This window comes from Aegilops tauschii, chromosome 4 (assembly GCF_002575655.3).
Source record: "Aegilops tauschii subsp. strangulata cultivar AL8/78 chromosome 4, Aet v6.0, whole genome shotgun sequence".
NCBI classification, from domain to species: Eukaryota; Viridiplantae; Streptophyta; class Magnoliopsida; order Poales; family Poaceae; genus Aegilops; species Aegilops tauschii.
This window is the reverse complement of record NC_053038.3, coordinates 351,374,519-351,386,700: the sequence shown is the minus strand read 5'-3', so window position 1 is coordinate 351,386,700 and position 12,182 is coordinate 351,374,519.

Here is a 12,182-nt window from a genome sequence, read left to right as displayed (position 1 = left end):
CCCTTCCATGAAGCTTGAGTAGTTTACCACAGACCTATGGGTCCATAGCTAGTAGCTAGATGGCTTCTTCTCTCTTTTTGATTCTAAATACCATGTTCTCCTCGATGTTCTTGGAGATCTACCCAATGTAATCTTCTTTTGCGGTGTGTTTGTCGAGATCCGATGAATTGTGGATTGATGATCAGCTTATCTATGAATATTATTTGAATCTTCTCTGAATTCTTTTATGCATGATTATCTTCTATGAATATTATCTATTGCCCTTTTATGCATGATTTGATATCTTTGTAATTCTCTTCGAACTATCGGTTTGGTTTGGCCAACTAGATTGGTTTTTCTTGCAATTGGAGAAGTGCTTAGCTTTGGGTTCAATCTTGCGGTGTCCTCACCCAGTGACAGTAGGGGTAGCGAGGCACGTATTGTATTGTTGACATCGAGGATAAAAATATGGGGTTTACATCATATTGCTTGAGTTTATTCCTCTACATCATGTCATCTTACTTAAAGCGTTACTCTGTTCTTCATGAACTTAATACTCTAGATGCAGGCAGGAGTCGGTCGATGTGTGGAGTAATAGTAGTAGATACAGGCAGGAGTCGGTCTACTTGACACGGATGTGATGCCTATATTACATAATCATTGCCTTGAATATCGTCATAACTTTGCGCTTTTCTATCAATTGCTCGACAGTAATTTGTTCACCCACTGTATTATTTGCTATTTTGAGAGAAGCCCCTAGTGAAACCTATGGCCCCCGGGTCTGTTTTCCATCATATAAGTTTCCGATCTACTATTTTGCAATCTTTTATTTTCAGATCTATAAACCAAAAAACCCAAAAATATTTACTTTATCTTTTGTTTAGTTTTATCAATCTCTATCAGATCTCACCTGTGCAAGTGACCGTGAAGGGATTAACAACCCCTTTATCGCGTTGGGTGCAAGTGTTTGATTGTTTGTGCAGGTATTGGTGATTTGTGCATTCTTCTCCTACTGGATTGATACCTTGGTTCTTAACTGAGGGAAATGTGTATCTCTACTTTGCTGCATCACCCTTTCCTCTTCAAGGGAAAAACCAACGCAAGATCAAGAAGTAGCATGCAGCAATGAGGATAATCCTCAGATCACGGACCCGGTCTGAATCATTGCTACTATCATCTTTCAACTTAGTTTTCTCTAGGAACATATCAAAAAAGTATAGGAGCTATGTCGCGAGCTATTGATCTACAACATAGATATGCAAAACTATCAAGACTAAGTTCATGATAAATTAAGGTCAGTTAATCAAATTACTAATGAACTCCCACTTAAATAAACAACCCTCAAGTTTATCTAAGTGATACATGATCCAAATCAACTAACCCATGTACGATCATCACGTGAGATGGGGTAGTCATTAATGGTGAACATCTCTATGTTGATCATATCTACTATATGACTCATGTTCGACCTTTCGGTCTCCAGTGTTCCGAGACCATGTCTGTACATGCTAGGCTCGTCAAGTTTAACCCAAGTATTCTGCATGTGCAAAACTGTCTTACACCCATTGTATGTGAACGTAGAGTCTATCACACCCGATCATCACGTGGTGTCTCAAAACGACGAACTGTAGCAACGATGCATACTCAGGGAGAACACTTTTACCTTGAAATTAGTGAAGGGATCATCTTATAATGCTACCGCCGTACTAAGCAAAATAAGATGCATAAAAGATAAACATCACATGCAATCAAAATATGTGACATGATACGGCCATCATTATCTTGTACTTTTGATCTCCATATCCAAAGCATCGTCATGATATCCATCGTCACCGGCTCGACACCTTGATCTTCATCGTTGTGTCGTGGTCGTCTCACCAACTATATATTGCTTCTACAACTATCGCTAACGCATAGTGATAAAGTAAAGCAATTACATGGCGTTTGCATTTCATACAATAAAGAGACAACCATAAGGCTCCTACCTGTTGCCGATAATTTACAAAACATGATCATCTCATACTATAACGTCTATCACGTCATGCCTTGACCATATCACATCACAACATGCCGTGCAAAAACAAGTTAGACGTCCTCTACTTTGTTGTTGCAAGTTTTACGTGGCTGCTATGGGCTTCTAGCAAGAATTGTTCTTACCTACGCAAAAACCACAACGATGTTTCATAAAGTTTGCTGTTTTAACCTTCTTCAAGGACCGGCCGTAGTCAAATTTGATTCAACTAAAGTAGGAGAAACAGACACCTACCAGCCACCTTTATGCAAAACTAGTTGCATGTCAGTCGGTGGAACCGGTCTCATGTGCATGGACATGTAAGGTTGGTCTGAGCCGCTTCATCCCACAATACCGCTGAATCAAAATAAGATGTTGGTGGTAAGCAGTATGACTATCACCACCCAGAACTCTTTGTGTTCTACTCGTGCATATCATCTACGCAAAGACCTGGCTCGGATGCCACTGTTGGGAATCGTTGCATGGAAAACAAAAAAAATTCTATGCACACGCGATGATCTATCCATGGAGATGCATAGCAACGAGGGGAAGAGTATGTCTATGTACCCTCGTAGACCGTAAGCGGAAGCTTTTAACAACGTGGTTGATGTAGTTGAACTTTCTTCGCGCTCCAGCCGATCTAGTACCGAACGCACGGCACCTCCGCGTTCTGCCCACGTTCAGCTCGGGGACGTCCTACGCCTTCTTGATCCAGCAAGACAGCGAGGTAATAGATGAGTTCTGACAGCATGACGGCATGGTCGCAGGGCTTCGCCTAAGCACTACGAAAATATGACCGCGGGAGTAAACGGTGGACGGGGGCGCCGCACACGACTGAGACAATGTTGTGTACTTGTGTGGTGCCCCCTCCCCATGTATATATATATAGGTGGGAGGGGAGGAGGCAGCTCCTAGGGAGCCCCAAGATACCTAGCGGCAGCCCTAGGGCTGCTGCCTTGCCATGTGCCCCCCTTTCCTTATTTGGTCATGAGGGGGAAAGGAAAGGGAGATGGCTGCCTTAGGACGCCTCCCCTTTCCTTCCCTCCCTCCTTTGGTGCGTGGGCAGGGGTAGAGGGGCGCACCAGCCCCTTGTTTGATGGTGTGCTCTTCCCCCTTTTGCCCATAAGGCCCAATAACCTACCGGGCTGCCCGGAACCCCTTTCGATGACCCGATAAGTACCCGGTATCACCTGAAACACTTCCGGTGTCCAAATACCATCCCCCTATATATCAATTTTTACCTCCAGACCATTCCGGAGCTCCTCGTCATGTCTGTGATCTCATCCGAGACTTCGAACAACATTCAGTCACCAAATAATATAACTCATATAACACTATATCGTCAACGAACGTTAAGCGTGCGGACCCTACGGGTTCGAGAAATATGTAGACATGACCGAGACACCTCTCCGGTTAATAAACAATAGTGAAACATGGATGCCCATATTGGATCCTACATATTCTACGAAGATCTTTATCGGTCGAACTGTTATGACAACATACGTAATTCCCTTTGTCATCGGCATGTTACTTGCCTAAGATTGGATCGTCGGTATCTCTATACCTAGTTCAATCTCGTTACCGGCAAGTCTCTTTACTCGTTCCGTAATACATCACCTCATGACTAACTCCTTAGTCATTTGCTTGCAAGCTTATGATGTGTATTACCGAGAGGGCCTAGAGATACCTCTCCGATACTCGGAGTGACAAATCCTAATCTTGATCTATGCTAACTCAACAAACACCTTCGGAGATACTTGTAGAGCATCTTTATGATCACCCAGTTATGTTATGACGTTTGATAGCACACAAGGCATTCCTCCGGTATCTGGGAGTTGCATAATCTCATAGTCGAAGAAATATGTATTTGACATAAAAAAGCAATAGCAATAAATTGAACGATCAATATGCTAAGCTAACAGATGGATCTAGTCCATCACATCATTCTCCTAATGATGTGATCCCGTCATAAAATGACAACACATGTCTATGATTAGAAAACCTTAACCATCTTTGATCAACGAGCTAGTCTAGTATAGGCTTACTAGGGACAGGTATTTGTTTATGTATTCACACATGTATTTAAGTTTCCGATCAATACAATTCTAGCATGAATAATAAAACTATATCATCAATAAAGAAATATAAAATAACAACTTTATTATTGCGTTAGGGCATATTTCCTTCAGCTATGTTGTTGTGGTTCTGTAAACTACTCGATCAGGTACACATGTCATTCTGTTGTCTTATCTATCGTACTTCAAAACCTTGCCTAGCTATCTTAATTAAGTGCTACATATAATTATCATGGTTGTATTTTAATTAATGTTATCTATTTCCTTATTTGGCATGCAAACCCAGCTCTAAATATATTTGATCTCCCAAAACGCTGCAATGGCACCATTTTTCAGCTGCCATGGCAGCGTTTTTCCGATGCTTTCAAATTAAGTAATGGCATGGGAAGGATATGCGACACCTCCAAGGTTTCTCCATATTTATGTCGTGCCGAAAGTCCCAACGGCGTAGGTACATATGATATTGCCATCGTGCAATTTTGCCCAACGTCATAGATATCCAAAATATTGTTGTCGTGACCTCCAACGCCACCACTATTTCTTAACAATGGCGCCATATTGGTGGCGTCGGGCTTCCACGTTAGTAAGGTTGTTTTTGGCACACCATAGCTAGGCTTTTCTGCACTAGTGTAACACGGCACAAAGTGACACATCTTTGCTTTTGGTCCCCAAAAGGCTATAGCATAGCTATCTAGCAATTTAAAACCTTGAACCTATTTAATAACCAACATAATTCTAATAAGATTTGATAAGTAACTAATCTGTTTGTAACACTCTCCTTTCTGCAACACCTCTTCTTGGGTACACGTTGTTGCAAAGTATAGGCAATAATTCAATTACTAAAATTACCAAGGAGTACAAAATACAATAATCTAATGATGCAAAAACTAGGGTTACAAGCAGGCAGATCATGTCATAAAACATTATTAAAAATTTGCAATTTCTCTCTTAGAACTTATGAAGATTTTTTCGGTGTAGTCGATCAATAATAGCAACCCAGATTGGTGTAGACATGATGAAGACTTGATGCAGTACGACAAGCGGTCGTGCAGTTGCGCTACGCAGAATCGTTATTGTTGCACTGTGCAGCTTCTCTCCGTGGCAGAGGACAAATGTACTGCTTTGACCACCTAGTACACAATCATAGCCGTGAGCTACATGATAGTTTTGGTCCACCAATGCTTGATGTGAACAATCATAAATAGGGTCGGTTTCAATGCGGCATCAAAGCCTTTGATTGAACATTCCATAAAAAAATATGATTTTTAATTGTTGGATATATTAGCAATTTTCTGATTAATTTAATCCATATGAAAACATGACGTAGTGCTGTCAAGATTTAAGTCATATTCTAATCCAATCATATGAGCACGTCGTAAGCATGGAACATGCATATCTATGATCACAATAAGTACGACAAATGCATGAACCGGTAAAACTGAGATAAATTAGCATACCTTCTAGATGCGGAAGTGAGAGACGACAACATTGAAATCATAAGTTGTCTTGGTAGCATCAGTGGTGTCACCCTTGGCATCATTGGGGACGTTGCAGAAGTAGTCAAAGTTATGAATGCAAAGGGGCGAAAGCGAGCAGTAGCACTAAGAAGCTCCTCAAAAATTGTGCCACACTTTTTTCGGTGTAGGATCTCAAAGGATGTAGGTTTGGAGGCCTGCTCTCCCATACAGCCTTGCACGTGGTCACCAAGATGTTGTACCTGGGAGCAACAACATCAAGAGAATGATGGTGGTGTGTGCCCGAGGAGGCAGACAACAAATGTGCTCTGATCAAGTGATGGCTAGGGTTGCTGACGTCTCCAATATATAGGTGGTCAGGCAAGAAGACGTGCGGCGTGTGGTTAATCCCACGACAGAGTAGGTAACAACTCACTGTCCAAACGGATCGGGAACGGCTCCATCCCAACCGGCAAAAATAAAGCGTATATATGACATAGGTCTAAACTCGGCTCAGCTTGTTCACGAAAACATGGGGCACACACGTGGTTGCGAGGCGAGCGACGATGGAGGAGCACGCGTATTCCACTCATCATCTCATGCGCCAATGGGACTCGCAATCATACACCCGTCTCCATGAGCAAAAACTCCTTTTTCTTTTGATTTTTTCACCTTTTTTTTATATCGGCCAGTTTTATTACCTCAATGATATATCTCGGTTGATTTTCTTTTATTTTCTGAAATGTGCGCAAGTTAAAAAATATTCATAAAATTCAAAAGTCTTTCGTGATTTTTTTAAATAGTAAGTCCAATTTTTTTTTACTATTTTAAAAAAATAAAAAATTTAAAAAGCCCGCGAATTAAAAAATGCGTATTTGAAAGACATTGGGGAATTAAGAAAAGCCAAATATTTTTAAAAAATATGAATTTTTAAAAGGTTAAAGATTAAAAAAAGAGAAAATTTAAAAATGATAGTGAATTCCAAAAAAATTATGCATTCAAAAAATATTCAAGAATTTGAAAAAAATCAATTTAGGAATTTTTGCTAATTTTTAAAAGCATGAATTATTTAAATAAAAATAATAATTACATTTTTAAGAGACGTAGAAATAAAAATAAGAAGAAAAAGGAAACAGGGAAAAAAGAATAGCAAACCGGAAAAAACGAAAACAGAAAAACCTGTTGTGAACCTCCCAAAGTAAACCAGCATATTTCTTTTTTTTAGAATCCCCAAAGTCAAGAGAGCTTCTGTTCGACGCTCGTTAGCGTCAAACAGGGGAGTTTTCGCTGAAGGTTTCCCGCAAGCGGGCCGGCCCATTCCTAGGAGTCGAGGGAACATAATAAAAACGGAAAAAAATACCATTATATGATGGAGTCGAGCTGTCGACCTCACTCTTGCTAACAGCGTTACCAACCACTGCATCAAGGGACTGGGCATGTCTTTAATAACGGCGACACCCTTGAAGTGCTATGTGCACCGACAGATCGATTTTTAATCTTCCTTTAAAAATAATAATGTTTTTTTGAACAAATTTCAATACTAGAATTTTAAAACATAATTTTTTAAAAACGTGAAAATTATTAAAACATGAATACAATTATGAATTCAAACATTTATTGATTCTTTTACGTACGATAAACAAATTTTAGCTATATATTGAACTTTTTGTAATATACGCTGAACAACTTTTAACTGCACATTGCACATTTTTGTGATAAACACCGAACAATATTTAAAACACACTGCACTTTTTTGTGAAATATGATGAACAACTTTTAAAAATACACTGAACATTTTGTGTAATATACGCTGAACAATTTGAACTACACATTGAACATTTTTGTGATATATGCTAAACAAAATGTAAATACATGTTGAATAATTTTGTGATATACGATGAACAGTTTTTTGTATTGTGAACAATTTTTTAAAAAGTGAACCAAATTTGAAACTGTGAACAATTTTTGAAATCATGAGCAAAATGAAAATGTTTTTGAAAACAAAGGATAAAATGAAAACAAAGACGGATAAATAAAAGGAAATAAATAGAAGCAGAAACGGAAAAAAACACAACAAAAAAGAAAAAGGAAAAAGGAGAAAACCGGCAAAAAGAAAAAAAACAGAAGGTTCCCAAAACCATTTTGCCTGCTTTGACGCTGGAATTGGGCCGGCCCGTATCGCGGTGCGCTCTCGAGCGCTTCAGCGGAAGTGGAGTATCTGCTGGGAGCTCCTATTGGACGCTCGTTGCGTCCAACAGGGCGCCGACGCACAGGGGGCGACGCGACTTTTGCACAGGCACGTCGCCGCAGTGCGCCGATTGGGCCGGCCCATTGGAGTGCGCTGCAAATACAAGGTGATAATTTGCAAAAAAAAAAAGCAGGGCGTGATGGCTGGGAATCGAAGACAGCACTTCAGGCTTGCACTCGCACCCTACTAGCCACAAGGATGGAAGCGCTCGGTTGACCAAACTACAGCGGACACCTACAAGAACTAAAGAAAGTATAAGACTGTTTGAAAAACATCCTTTACGATTTTCCAAATAGCAAAAACAAAACGTGAATGTTTTATCAAACGCGAACATTATTAGTTTTTTTACAAATTTTGAGAAAACTCAAACATTTTTCAACACACAAACGAATTTTGGAGACGTGAACATATTTTTTAGAACGGAAACATTTTTAAACTACCCAAAAACTTGAACAGGAACAATTTTTCAAATTTGGAAACACAAACAACTTTTGAACTTCCCAAACATTTTTGGAGTTTGTGACATTTCTTTAAAGCACAAACATTTTCTGAATCTTGAGAACCAATTTTTAAACGGAGAACAAATTTGGAAGCGCGGACAATTTTTTAAAGCACAAACATTTTTTGAATCTTTGGAACAGATTTGGAAATGGAGAACAAATTTGGAAGCGCGAACAATTTTTAAAGCACGAACATTTTTTTAATCTTGAGAACAAATTTTGAAAACTCCTAACCAAATTTGGAAGCGCAAACAATTTTTTAAAGCACGAACATTTTTTGAATCTCGAGGACAAATTTTGAAATAGAGAACAATTTTGAAAAATCCTGAACAAATTAGGAAGCGTGAACAATTTTTTAAAGCGCAATCATTTTTTTGAATCTTGAGAACAAATTTTGAAATAGAGAACAATTTCGAAAAATCCCAAACAAATTTGGAAGGGCGAACATTTTATGAAATCCGGTATACTTTCTGCATTTCGAAAGTTTTGAACTTTTTGTGTAACGGGAATAAATTTTGAATTGGAGAACATTTTTTCGATAACTGAAAATTTTATGAAAATACGAATAAAATTTGAATTTTTTGAATTTCTTTTGAGAAAAAGAGAAGAAAAGGAAAAGGAAAAAGAAAGAAAACAAAAAAATCAGGAACATTTTTCGAAATTGTGAACAAAATTGTGTAAATGTGAACACTATTTCGGAAATATGAACAATTTTTGACAAAAAGAACATTTTTGAAAATTCTGAACCATATTTGAACTTTTCGAAAAGCTTACAAAGAAAAAGTAAAAAAACACAATAAGACAAAGAAAACGAGAAAAAAGAAAGACAGAATAAGACTAAAGAAAAAACAGTAGAAGGAACAAATGGTTTTTTCCTTGCTTTTCGTTTCTTTAAATTTAGCATTGCTATCATAACAGATCCACGAGCCAGTCGCTGTGGCTAGCACGGTGATGTTCCGCTACTGGAGGTGGTAGGTTCGATCCCTAGCGCTATCTTTTTTGCGGTTCATCTCGCAAGTCAAAACCACTAAAATGGGCCGGCCCAGGGTGAGCTGCGCCCTGTGCGAAGCGGCGACTACTTGCCGCAGTAAGCGACGAATACGGAATTCCGTATCTGCTCCTGGGGAGCTCCTGCTCGACGCTCGTGTGCGTCAAAACGAGGTGGTTTCGCTAAAACTGACGCGCAAATGGGCCGGCCCAAACGAAGCCTCGAGCGAACGCCGTAATTGAAAAACAAAACGAACGCAATGGGATTCAAACTCACGACCTATCACTGCATCCTAACGAAGCTAGCCAGCTGGGATACTAATTGTGTACGCCTTGAAAACGGCGTTTATTTTAAAGTACCAACCCAAATGGTAGATCCGGGGTTTTTCAACATTTTCAATTAATTCTTGCAAAAAATGAAAATCTTAAATATGCAAACAATGTTTCGAAAATCGTACACAAATTTTGAGTATTCCTTTTCTTTTAAACGTGAACTATGTTTTTCAAAAATTGAACAAAATTCGAAATCTGAATACTTCTTTTGTACTGTGAATAAGTTTTAGAAAGAAAATTTAGAATACACACTGAACATTTTATTTGTATAGGGCGAACATTATTCAAATACACACTAAACATTTTTTTAAATATGCTGACCTTTTTTTGACTGCATGCTGAACAAAATTTCCATACACGATGAACATTTTTTATACACACTGAACATTTTTTCAATGAATGGAAACAATATTCAAATACACACTGAACATTTTTTTAAATAAGATGAACACTTTTCGAATGCATGCTGAACAAAATTTTTATACATGATGAACATTTTTTATACACAATGAACATTTTTTCATTGTATGATGAACATTTTTTCATTGTATGATGAACATTTTTCTTCAATACGGTGAACAAAAATTGGAATTCAAAACTATTTTAAACATGAACAAAATTTGGAATTTCAAAAACATTCTCTTAAAAGTCAAACAAATTTCGAAATATCTGAACATGTTTGGATATTTTGAATTTATGGAAAAAAAGAAAAAGGAAAAAGAAACACAAAAGGTGGAAAAAGAAAAGAAAATGGAGAAATAAGAAGTAAAAAATAAAAAATAAAATGATTAATAAAAGTAATGAAGAAAACCGAAAAAACCTGTGAAAGAAAACAAAGAAGAAAAAACCCGGTTCAGGGAAGTTTCCCAAAACCAGTTCCTCGCTCCAAGTGGGCCGGCCCATATCGTGTAGATCAGTTTCTTTGCTTCAGCGAAGCGGCGACGGCTTGACGCTCGCGAGCGTCATATAGGAATCGCCTGCTCCTGGATGCTCGCGGGCGTCAAATAGGAAACGCCCCCAAAGTAAACTAGCAGAACCCCCCGTAGCGAGCGCGACTGGGCTGGCCCAGTTCCTGTGCCTTGTGGGCCATTTACCAGTAGCGCTCGTTATGGCTACACATAGCATTCGGTAGTGTTTGCTCAAAAAAGAAAAGAAAAAACATTCGGTAGTGTGACTAAAAAAAACATAGCATTCGGTGGTAGAGCCCCTGAAAAAAACATTCGATAGTATAGGTTCCTCTGTACAACGAGTTCTGACTTTCCCCGTAGCTGAATTTTACTCATAATATAATCCATTCAGTTGCATAATCCATTCGTGGTATATAAATTTCATTGCCGTCGACAGTACACGAGTTTGAAAACAACGTTTACCCTCGTACGGATGGAGTACACAGACGCCTATATATATATTAAAGAAAATCAAAGCATGATGCTCCGTAGAAGATTAGAAAGTTCATCTCGCACTCATAACCTCGGTTTCTAAGCCTCTTCTCAGGTCCTCGTTCCAATCGGCTGGGCAATAGAGTACTACCAGCAGTGCACATCAAATTAGTTAGCAGTCCTCATCCATCCGGCTCTTTTTCTTGAGATAATTTTGGGCCAAATTGCGGCACTGCCACATCAACTGCTACTATACTAATCTGCATCGAGCCGCCGAATCACCCTGTCTCTATCCCTGATGAAGTCGCTGCTTACCGTATGAGAGTATTATTTAGGGGTGTGTTTAATTGCTCGCATGAGGTTCAACCAGGCTCGCGCGGGAAGGGAGCGGGCTGTTTGGTTGCCTGCTTTTTCTGTTGGGCCTGCATAGCACGAAACTTAAAGCACTTCTGGGCCTGGCTCATTGAAAACACAGGAATCGGCAGTTTCTCCCGAGCCAGGCCGAGGCGAGCGCAAGCCGGTGGGCCCTTGCACGAGTCGAGACCGGAGGGATGCGAGGTGATTAGGTGAGTTCTTCTTCAACCTCCACTAAGTTAATGTCTAATCTCCTCCCTCTGATCTACACAACGGTGCTTCGGTTCGAGGTAAGCTCTACATGAAAAAGATGCACCTCGATGCTACGGTTCCATTCAGGCGATCGGTTCGTAGTTTCGTCAGTCGTAAGTTCTTAATCTCGTCTTCCCGTTTGGAGCTATTTTGGACGAATTTTGTCAGATTCGTCGCGCACGATCGATCATTTGAAATTTTCTTTGACCAGCAACCTAATTTCGCAGTTCCTCACAACAGTTGTAAGTTTTTGGTCTCGACGATCGTAGATTCATCTCTCTTTGAGCAGCAGTCTACTGCACCGACGCCGCCATGTCGAGCTCCTCTGTCCTCTGCTTAGAGCCCTCCTATTCGTCCCTCTCGACGACGAAGCCCTTCCCCTTGATCTCCTTGCCCACGTCCTACTACACTAGAGTCGTTTCTGGCGTCGCTCATGTCGGCCTACTCTCTGTTGACGTCGTACTGCATTGACGCTGCAATGGCGCGCACACTGCTTCTTGTGTCCTGTGCCTCCGTGCACACTGCAGTTCGCCGCGCCGCCGACGGGGTCGATCATCTTGGCCTCCTATCTCTCGCCCTACTACACTCGAGTCATTTCCGGTGTCGATCA